The sequence below is a fragment of the Pinus tabuliformis genome, chromosome 6, assembly GCF_031772625.1.
Source record: "Pinus tabuliformis cultivar Carrire ecotype Pingquan chromosome 6, CPIR1, whole genome shotgun sequence".
NCBI classification, from domain to species: Eukaryota; Viridiplantae; Streptophyta; class Pinopsida; order Pinales; family Pinaceae; genus Pinus; species Pinus tabuliformis.
Window position 1 is genome coordinate 1,430,746,911 of NC_142292.1, and position 12,357 is coordinate 1,430,759,267.

Below are 12,357 nucleotides of genomic sequence, written 5' to 3' on the forward strand. Positions count from 1 at the left end.
AGGAAGAGTTATGTGAAATCTCCCACAGTGACCTGTTTTTAGACTTGTTCAGTAGAGCGAACTTGTATGACATGCCATGAGTCACTGTTTCAACCTTTGAATCTGAAACACACACACAAGAAACTAAAGTCCATCCTCTTTCTTTACCTTCTTACGAAATTTCAATCCGATCCTCAGAGAGAAAGTTATGACGATTTTCCCCAAGTCACCTGTTTTGAATGTAATTTAGGAGTCTGCAAAAAGACCAACTTCCTCAGATCATATCTCCGCAAATATCCGCGAAAAGCTCTAAAATTCGGACCCAAGGTTCAGCTTGATTTCTTCTCCAATGGGTTTTTTTTTTGACTTCTGAAACGTCACAGAAGAAAAGTTATAGAGAAAATGCCACGATGACCTGTTTGGAGCAGCGAAACCCTAGAATCCAAAGCTCTGATACCAAATGTTATGAAACCAGCTCAAGAAAAGATAGAAAAGAGAGATCAACGCCTTAGAATTCAGCCTCTTCGAGGGGGAAACCTCCTTTACATTACATAAATGAACAATTCTTGGATGGTACAAATGAAAAAACCTCCTTTCTATATATAGGAGTCTAAGGAGTCACAATATAATCCAGCCGACCTAACAATAATAATATAAAGCCATAAAAATAACAATAGAAGGATTCTATGGGGCACATAAATAACAATATGGGGGTAATAGGGGCACAACAATATAAATAAGGGGTATAACTACAATAGAATTGGGGTAATCACTAGTATTATAGGGACCCAACAACCCTAGCTTTGCTTATGTAGAGATCGAGTTAGGGTTGCCAAGTTCCTCCATGAGTTCCTTAAGGTAAAAGCAATGGAGTTTCCATGCTTTTTAGCTCTTTCCCATTTGTCTCCTTCACTAGGATTAGAAATCCCATAAATAGGTCGAACTTGAGATGTTTCCTTTCTTTTCTTGAGTAGATTTAGGAGCAAATATCTAGATATTTATGAGTCAATTCGCTCCTTTGACCTTTAGAACTTCATTAGGATCCACTAATGTTGTTCCCGAACTAACAACTAGAGTTAGTAGGGTAACTAACGCTCCCTTAAGCTTACAGAGAAGCATGTTGTTAGTGATTAGCCAGTGTTAGTGTGGAAACAAGGCTCATGATCTTGGTCTTTGCTCCAGCTATCATGTATTTCCCCTCTGAGCTGATGAGGGGGTCATTTTTCTATATAACAAGATTCACACATCAATACAACATTGAATCATAAACCCAATATTCAACATAACATAACCACATACATTCATAACAGAAGTAAAATATCTCATACACAGATATCTCCAGAAAAGTTCTCTTTATTGATGTTTCAGATTTCCAATAGAGACTCTCACTTCCTTGTGCACATAGCTGCAGGGGTCCGCGCACTTAGCTAAGGACTTCTACCCTAGACCTATGCACACTCAGCAATAGAGCCTCTTCCTACTCTAAGACTCTTCTCTCTTAGCTCTCACTGACCCATTACATCCATCAATCGCCCAAAAATTTATTAAGAATTGAACTGCCTTAGACTCTTATAATACTCCCTTTTTACACATTCCCATGGTTTGAGGATGAAGGGTGGATCTCCTCAAGCTGAAAATAACTACCTAAACTAAGGGTGGAAAGCCTTTTCAATTTTTTACATCTTCATGCTCCGCGATGACAAAATGTGGAGACTTTACATTCTTTATACAAAACTTGGGCCTTTAGCCCCAAAACTTGGGGTTTTAACCCCAAAATTGACCTAGGGAACCCGTTGCTAATTGGTCCCCAACACAAATCTTGCGACTCACCTCGAGTCACTCGGCTGGTGTGGAGATCTTGTCACAAAGACCTCCCAGCTCCACCTGTAGTACTACAACCTGAGTGGTACACTACATCGCCACCCGCTTAGCCTACTCGACCAACTACTCCGTCGCTGGTGCTACGCTATCTGACTTTATTGTCTATTGCGTCATCTATAGACTAGCTAATTTTCTTTTAATGTAGGTCATGAGCACATAGGCTTCCTCTATCCAAGGCCTCAATCTGGCCTTCAATACTACCTCCTTGCATTGAGCTGCGTCCACCTGTTCCTTTAGTGACTTCACTTCCTACAGTTTTGCCAACCTTTGTGTGATATCGATGGCGCATGCCATCGCTTTGACCTCATTGTACCTCTGCTACAGCTCCCATGCCTTAGTTTCAAGCCTTTGCAGGTTGGGATCTCCCTGTAGACTGGTAACTACTTTAACTGCCTATTCGAAGAGCGCAGTTCAATCCTTCACTGCGGTATCGAAAACTACAATGACATCTTTGACTGTAGTCTCGAACTCCTCTTTAACTTCTTGTGGAGTCAAAGGCTGGGCCCTCAGATCAAGTTCTATGATCTTAAAGTTCAGTTCAAACTAAACGTTAGCCAGCTATATTCATGCCTCACGCACACCTATAACGAGCTTCCAGATTCTTGCATCGACTGGTGCATCTTATGGGATGTTTAGCTCTCGAACAGTTTGGCATGCCTTAGCCACAATAGCTATTGTGCGCTCATTCTTTTTTGTGACCTTCTTAAGAAGATCAATCATGGACGTCATTTCTAAAAACTTCTAGGCATTGTCCACCTTCTTCTCACTGATAACATTCAAGGCGTATCATTCTCGAGCATGTAGTTCCATCATCACACCATCCTGTAATGTGAAGGGCTTCACTTGGAAGCACAACCAAGTTTAATCAAACATTCTTGAGGGTGATAACAATGGCCCTGTCAGCCTCTATTTCAGCAGTTAATGCTCCATCCGGTAGCACGATGGCCTGGGGATGCATTGAACGGACCATCTCTGCTACATCTGAGGTTCCAGGCACCAAACTGCTTGACATCGCACTGCCCTGCCCTACATTGGTCTGCACCTGAGTAGTCTAGATCTGCAACTCACGGAGAGCTATTTGAATGGTGACCAAGGCTTGTTTCTACTGCTGCTCGAACTACTACAACAGTTCTGCAGTTGCATCCCTCACTGTATCACTGATATCATTCAAATTACCCTCTGTTAGGGTGATTAGGTCAAGGGATGATTTGATGACCTTGGACTTCTTCCACAACCCTAGTTTCTCTTGTTCCCTTGTGCACTTAACCCAGAATGGAGTAGTCTCTGGGTCTATTCCTCCCTGTTCTGAGCACTGCTCATCCTCCTCCATCTACGGAGAAGGTGAATTATAACTCCTATTCGAGTCGTGCTCCTCGTCTTCCTCTGCCCCTTCTGCTTGCTTTTTGGCAGTGCACTCTACTTTGGCTTTGTCATCAACTTCCTTCCTCTGTCATTCGGCCAACTGCTCCATGTTTAACTAGGCCTCTTCCTTCTTTTGCTTCACGACAGACTTACTAGACCCAACTGATAAGTTTGAGGCCATGCACCACTCTGCTGGTCAACTCTCCAGAACCATGGCGATTGTGTCATTCATCGCCAGGTATGGAATATCATACCATTTTTGTGTGGGGTCCTTCCACACTATGATGGAAATGCAGTGGAAGTTTGCCTTCAACTCCACATATTCAGATAACTGCTCAAAGATAGTTGGTGAGAGCCACGGCTTGTGGTTGATTGCATCCTGGATGCTTGATTCCATGAGAATCTAGAATATATTATTGTCCTTGATGCTTTGGGAGTCCTTTGTGGCCCAGAGCGAAGCAAACTTCGCTACTTCTGGAAGTTCTACTGCAATTGGAGGAAACTGACTGTCCTCCAGTAAGTTACACACAACCAATACAATCGACAACAACAACCATGCATAGTGGAAGGTCTTGCTTTGGTATTGCACTTCTCTACATTTCAAGAGGAACTTGTTGCAGAGGTAGCATGCCCAATTAAATTGTACACCCTCTATTCACTGGGCCACTAAAGATACAACCAATGCTGACACTTCATCAACACGACCCTTCCTCATTATTTTCCCCACTAAGATTTAGGTGGCTACTTTAACCGCGGGGTCGGTTATGCTGGAAATGGAGTAGCCACACAGCTTCTTGGCAAGATAGAACTTATCTTTAATTCGTTCAATGAGTTCATGCTCACCCATCTTTTTGCCAAATGCCATGGCCAAATTCAAGCCTGAATGCAGGATCAAAGTGATCCTGTGGATCAGCAGGTAAGTGATCAGTATCAGTTCTCCTAACCACAAGCACCCATTGCGCACCAGACATAATATATGTTTGATCACTATGAAAGTTGTGGACGCGTGGTTTTAAGGCATCACCCATAGCAGGTTCAACAGTCCTGCCTTGTCCACCCCTTTTATCCACTATCTCGGCTCCAGTGCAGTCACACCAGAGTCTTTGTAGAGGACACAGTGCATGCATGTATCAGTGGCCAAGTATGGAAAGCACTCTGTATCTGCCAAATCCTAATCCTCTAGCTTTCAACGGGGGATGCACGCCTGGCACGAACCTTCAAACGTGATTTCTTCTAGTAGCAACAATGTGAAAAGTGTGATTTTGTTCTCATCAATGTCCTTTGGTACCTTCACCTTGCCTCGGTGTGAAGGGACATATGCTAGCAGTTTGGAGATAGGGTCTACCTCCTCAATGTTAATGTCTTCTACCCCCATATCAATGTCTTCCATGCCCATATCAAAATCTTCTATGTCCTTGTCAGGTTCCAGGTCTACTACCTTGCCCTTATCCTGTGTAGTGGGATTTTCTTTCTACAGGTATTTTCTAGGTGACGCATTCACCAACTATGCTGCTTTCTTCTTATCCTTCTTCGGTTTTGGACCCTCTCTGGACGGTGTAGGCCTTGGCTTGGGTGACCTCAATGATTTGGGTACTTCTACAGGTACCTCTACATTCGCTACCTCCACAAAAGCTCCCTCAATTGCCATCATGTCTCCAACAGTTGCATTCTCCACGGGTGCGGACATGATGCCAATTAAGAGATCCTGAGTTTCCTTCAACAATTTCTCAAACATTGAACTCGCTACTAAAGCCTCGAAATAGTCAAGGTTCATGCGCGATTGATAGCTCAACACCTCAATTCTCAAAATTCTAAGTGTTTTTCGTTGTTCAGCCATCTGTAATTTATAGGAAATTTTGAATTTAAATCTGACTGCTCCCCCCAAAATCTGTTCATAAATGTTAGAGTGGCAGCAAATTATCAAAGCTCTTGCTCTTAAATTCTGACTTAATTGCCACCCCCCCACTCCATTTAGCTCTTTTTCCACCATCAAATCATTTCTGACTGCCTTGCGTGATCTCTCTTTCAATAGTGAAGTTCCCCTCATGCTTCTGCTGACACTGTGACAACCCTCCATTCCGGGAAATCCCCCAATCATGTAGCTCTACAACCTGAGCAATGTAGTTTATAATCCTGTGCCTCCTTTCAACTACCTGGAGCATTAAGACTGTGCTTCCACCATATAGTCATCTGGCCAGATCCCTGGTGTATGGGCTCAATCGACTACCATTCACCTTCCCTAGGAATGGCTCTCCATTTAACTTCACCAATTGAACCACTCCACCATCAATAATCTCCTTAATGACATAGGGCCCCAACCAATGCATCTGAAATTTTCCAGGAAATTTACCAAACTTGTTGCCATATAATAACACTAAACCATTTACCTTGAAGGTGTGCAATTTTATGTGTCGATCATGCCATGCCTTCTCGCACTCCTTTTGAACTTGCTGATGGAATCCAGCCAAAAACCTATCTTCTTCTATTTCTATCAGCTGTGTGAGCCTTTCTTCCAGCGCTCCGTGATCCACCATTCTTGTGAATGTTGCTATGCATAGACTAGGTATAATGTATTCCATTGGCATCATAGCTTCAATGCCATAAACCAACCTGAAAGGAGTCTATCTAGTTAGCTTCTTACAAGTTGTTCTGTAAGCCCATAGAACCGCATGTACGCACACATCCCAATCATTTCTTTGTGCATTGCAGACCTTTGTCAGTGCACTCTCTAGTATCTTATTAAATGCTTCTACCATTCCATTATCCTACGGATGATATGGCATACTCTTCTCATGGTAAACCTGAAACTCCTCCGTTAATGCGTTGATCATTTCATTAAGAAAATGCATACCACGATTGCTCATTAAAATTTTTAGACAAAAAAACCTCATCAGCACGTACTAAAAGATGAATTTTTCCGATGTTTCGCTTGTATAGTCCCTCACAAGTTGCACCTATGCCCATCTGGTTAAATACTTAGTCGCTGTGATGATGTACCATGCACCCGTCTTCTTTTTTGGAGGCTGAATTGGTCCTACAAAGTCAATCACCCACTTCTCGAATGGATGTAATGATATCTGTGGATTCAAAGGTAGCTCATCCCTCTGTGATGGTCTGCCAGTCCTTTGGCATGCATCACATGCCCTACAATATGCTTTTGAATCCTTATGCAGTGTTGGCCACCACAACCCAGTGCGTAGAATCTTCTGCATTGTTGCTTCTCCCACATGATGTCCTCCCGCGGCTCCTCCATTAGCCTTAGCGAGGATTCTATTTCGTACAAATTCTGGCACATAACATCGCAGTATTTAATCTGATCCCATTTTATACAAGTGTCCCACAATGACATAAAAGTCTATCACGCGCACCACCAATTCCTTCTTTTGTTGGCTAGTATATCTATTTGGAGTTGTTCCTATCATCAGGAAGTGTATAATATTTTCAAAGTGACTGTCTGTGATGTGAACCAAAAAGAGCTATGCGTCAGGTAGTCCTTCCTCCAAATTAGTAGGCTCCTCTCTTATTTCAATGCGCGACAGATGACCCGGTCCGACATTCAACCGTCCTGATTTCACACTTCAAAATCATATTATTGAAACAACGACAACCATCTGCATATTCCCCCCATAACATAGGCTTGTTCACCAAGTACTTGAATGCAGAATGGTTTGTATACATCCTAAAGTGTCCGCCTAGCAAATAGTGCCTCAACTTCTGAAGTGCATATACCATAGCCAGACCTTCACACTTTTTTATTGAATAATTCTTTTCATCTTTAGATAGCTTCCTACTTGCGAACACTATAGGATGATCCAATTCTCCTTCACTGGCCTGTTTTAGTACTGCTCCTAATGCAATACATGACATGTCCACATGCACATGCAATTCCTTCTTCCAGTTTCGGAAGACGAGGATTGGCGCAGTGACAATTTTTTCTTTTAGTACGTCCAAGATCCTTTGGCATTCTTCATTCTAGCATAATGTAGCATTCTTTTTTAATAGTTTCTCCATCAGCATGGTAATATGGGCATAGATTTTAATGAATTTTCTATAGTACCCTGTATGCCCCAACATTGCGTGCAACTGTTTCACACTTCTTGGTGCCTCCAGATTGATTGTAACCGCGATCTTCGCAGGGTCTACCATCAAACCTTGTCTGTATACCATGTGACCTAGCAAGATCCCAAAAGGGACACAGAACAAACATTTCTTCAGATTGAGTGGGATCTGGTACCTCCAGCATGTGTCCAGCATCAAGTGCAGACTCGCTACATGGTGCTTTACCAGTCCAAACATTGTCCAATCGTCAAAGTATACCTCTATAAATTTGTGAATGAAATACTTGAACGCTGCGATGACTATACACAAGAAGATTGCGCATGCGTTCTTCAGCCCAAAAGGCATTACAGTATACTGGAAGCATCCCCATTCAGTTGCGAAGGTCATTTTACTTCTATCCTCTGGCACGATCTTAATCTGATGGTACCCTGAGAACACATCCGTAATCGAATACGCTTCTTGGCCACCAACATTATCCAGCACCTCATTGGTGAGCAAATTTGGGAAAGTATCATGCACACAAGCGTCATTCAACTTCCTAAGATATATCATATCCATATCTCATCCTTCTATTTCTTGTCCTGAACTACCACTAGGATTACCCAATCAAACTCTTCTACTGGCTCAATGATGCCTACTGCAAGCATTTCATCCAACTCCAAGCAGACCCTTTCTTTATACTTCGGGTTGAAGCGGTAAGGCCTTTTCTTAACTAGCTTCGTGTCTGGTTTAGAGTAATCTTCATGACACCCAAGTCCCCTATTATCCCTTTGAGATCTGAAAATTTCATAGGGAACAGATCCTGATATTCGTGGAGCAATTCAGCAACCTTATCTACTGTTGCATCATCCCAGTAGTCCCCAATATTTGCAAACTTTGGCTCTGCCTCCGTGCAAATGTTCACCTGTCTAGTTTTGAGTGGCTCGGTGATGTCTGGATTCTCTAGTTGTAGTCCTTCAACTTCGCGGTGACCTTTAGCCTTTACAATATTAATCTTCCTTGGGTCTTTGTCTTCTTCTTCTGTTGTCACAGTGTAGCACTCTAGTGCATGGCTCAACTGGGTAGTCCAATTAGGTTGAATCAAATCTAGAGGATCCTATGGTATCTTGAAGATCGTTGCCTTGACCTCCTACAACGCATCATCAATACATTCAAACCCATCCTAAAAGCTGAACATCATCAGAAATACTTGGCCCAAAACATCCCATTCTTCAATTCCATGGTAGAGCTCTGTCTCCAAGTACCAATTCATTGGTATAACATCCAAGGTAGGAAAAAATAGATGTACCCACTCCGACTAAGGCTCCACTCCATACACTTCAGTCCATTTGGCCAAATGGTCATGCGGGTCATTCCTCCCATCATATGTTTTTTTTAGAAACACTTGTGGGTGACCAAACTGCACTCTCATCATTTTCTGTACATGCTCCAATCATCAAAACTATCCTTGTGCATGCCCCACAATCTCGCAGGCATAGCGCGCAACACCGAGTCCAAGGCCTGGAAGAGATGCTTTTCTAGAATTTCTCTCTCAAATGCATCCAAAAATTTATCAGCATCAGTTAAACCATCATAGTAAGCCATATTTCTTACCTTTGACAATAGACAGCGCAACGACTTGGTCATCATATTACAATGCAACGTAGATACTTCATGCAGTCGATTCTGCCAGTGCTCTAATTCTTTGTATGAATCTGATGTGTAGGAACTTTTGCGGTCCCATGCAATATGCCCATCTACTATTGGATTCACCCAATCCTAATCTCACGACGTTATCTTGTAAATCTGGTCCAAATCATCATCACTTTCATAATCGTCGACCGGTTCAGTATAGCACAGTCCTTCTGCAGGGTCTAGGAGTACCACTATGCAGAGAGATTTCTTCTCAAATATCATTTTCCATTTCTTCAAATTAATTACCCCATTCATGTCAATGGCCCAATCGATCCCAAGTAGCATGGGGTAGGTATTTCTATCATCCACAATCTTTATTACTTCAAAATCAGCTAGTGCACTCACGCCCTCAATATCAACCGTGACTCCCTGCAATCTTACCATGGGGATGATTTTCTACTGATTTTCCATCCTTAAATGAATCATAGACCACTGTAGCATAGGTCTCCCCATCCTTTCCCATGTTTTTTTAGGCAAAAAATTCACGTTCGACCCTAGATCTAGAATAACTTGATCCAACTCATATTCTCCTATCTGCATAGTGAGCCTCATCTCATGCCTCGTTCTCGCCTTATTCCTGCTAATCTTCTTGACTACACATGGTCTTTCAGTAGTATTTTCCTTCCCAGTGCACCTATTTATCAACTCCTGTAGTCCCTTCACAGCCTTGCTATTGGGCAATAGCTTCATATAGGTTTCCTAGAAAGTAGTAATCATGGACGGGTCCATTTCTTTAGCCGACTTCTCCTGACTTCCTAAGGTAGAGGCTTCAACAAAGCTTTTCCTCGGTTCCATAAATGTTTCTCTTGCATGTTCTAGATCAAACCCAATCTAGTTTCTGGTGCTTTGTAGACCCACTCACCTTCTTCAAGCCTCTTCCCCCTATCTCCACTAGTAGTCGCTCCACTCCACAGCATAATGTTTACCTTAGGATCTTCCTCGCAAGGCTCATCCCTCATCATTGGCAGGTTCTGAGTCGGCTACTGAGGCTGCACCCACTTTTCACATATTTTAGCTAATAATATAGGGCAATCCTCCATCGCATGGTCAAACTGAGTACAATAGCAGCATGACAAATGCATCAGATTCAAGAAGTCTCGCACGTAGTGTCTTGGTCACCCACAGTTGTAACAAATTACCTACCCCCAACCTCTACCAGGTCCTCCTCCACCTCGGCCTTGTCTACACCCCTGATACTCGCCTCACGCTCCCCCAATGCCTTGGTCCGGAGGCTGAGTTTCTACCTGCACCCTATATGTAGGCGTTCTACCCATTATTAATTCATACGATAATTGCGCTCATCATGACCCACCGATTGATAGAAGTTGCAGAAGAGTTGTTGCAGTGTCTATACGAATTTCTACAGCAAATGGAAATTGTTTATCACATGTTTTCCAACTACCTGACAGATAGCACACCATAGAGCGGGCCCTATGCTTGGCCCTGCTCGAGCTTCCAGCCTTAGAGGCATTGGTCCCCTGTTGTAACATAATTTGTGAAAAATGGACAGTGATATTTTTCATGCCCCTAGCTTTTGCACTTAAGGCACCAAACTTCTTCACGCACCTCAGGCTGAGCTTTTCTCTTTCTTCAGACTCTGCATTTCTAGGCAAAGGTTCTGCAACTGCACATGAATCTGCTGAACCCCAAATTAGCATCTTGCATTGGTGTCTCATGCAATGTCATCACAATTTCCAGGGTTTTCACCTAGGTCCCAATCTTTTGTTGTGATAGCGCAACTCTTAGATGAGGCAAGAGTGAAGCCACAAACCATTCATGGTGCTTCCCATCAGTTAGATTCATGTTAGTTTCGTAGATTGTACTCTTCGATCTCTGATATAGATCCTAGGTTGTCTCACTAGGCTTCATCATGATCTCTTTGAATCCCACAATTGATTTCACTTCGGACTTAGGTCTACTGAATTCCTTATTCAACGCAGTCTGGATATCTGCCAACATAGACGTTGGGTTATCAGTGGAGTAGTTAATGTACCACATTAGCGCGCGATCCTACAAAGCACTAACCAACGTTGCTTTCTTCATTTGATCATCCGTGATACCCTGAGCTTCCCATACAGCCTTCGCAACGAACCAAAACTGGTCTGGATCTTCATTTCCCATGCCCTTAAACACAGGTATCTTTACAAAGTTTGCCATATTGAATGGTGGTGGAGGTGGCAGTGGTGTAGTTGAAGGTGTATGCGGTGGAGGTGAAGATGGAGGCGATGTGCTTGGATGAGGTATTCGCGGGAACCCTTGCTTTATTAGCTGAACCATGCTCCGCGGAGATGCCTATGTTGCTTCCTCATCATCACTCAAAGGAGATTCAATTAGTGGGCTCTATTCAGGGCATGTTTTCCCCTTGTTCGTGAATGTCCTTCCACTTCGCATAGCCCCAATCAATAAGGTAGTTGCATAACCCTCTTTTCACATAAGAGCATCTTAATTTAGGTATTTAATGATTTTAAGTACTTACCTCGCGGTCCCTTGAAGAAGCAGTGCTCTGCTTTGCTGTAACTGACCGAGGTATCGACCGTGAACTCTATCACAAACCCTCCTATGATAAGATCGAGCCAATGATAGATAGCGTGCATGACCTTAACTTTAGAGGCTTCTAATCTCCAGAGTAACTCTAGGGTCCAGACTATTGGATAGTCAAGCCTCCACCTTCCTTGGCCATCTACCAATTCCACGATCCACTTGTACAACTCGATCGGGAAGGAAAAAAAGAAGATCTCATGTATCTCTATGTACAGATATCTTTCCAACCACTGTTCTTTTGTCAATCGTGGATTCCTGTTCTCTTACGCCACGAATTCATGGATATTTCAATCCAACCAGTCTTTGATCTCCTTCTTAGTTGGATTCCAGTGATGTGACATCACACATCTTGTTATGCAGATCCTAGTCCTAGCAAGAGAACCATTTTTTGGCTTGATGGGCCTTAACCCAAGTTCAACATTAATTAGCCAAGCAAATCCCTACACTACAAGCCCTTTCAGCATCAATCCATAGAGTGTAGACTAAATTCACACTCGAAGCATTATGGGGGGATGCAAGAACCAAGTTTCTGCACCCTAAGATAGTTGTGATGTTGTTTTATATCTCAACCCTTCCTTCGCAAACACCAATGAGCCCCTTAGGGCTTATCAATATAATTCTCTTATTTGGCTTCGAGACCTTCGCGAAGGTATGAAATCATCCTTCACGTACCCTAAATAGGTAGTTGAGATGCTTACACACCTCTCTAATTACCCTTGCTTCTGTGTCTACCTAGATTAGCTTAAGTATTGGTTAACTTCAACATGTATTATGATTATCTTAGCGTAAACAAATATTCTTACTTGTGTTCATATGAAAAAGTAAAACACATAGATTCACACATCTATACAACAATAAATC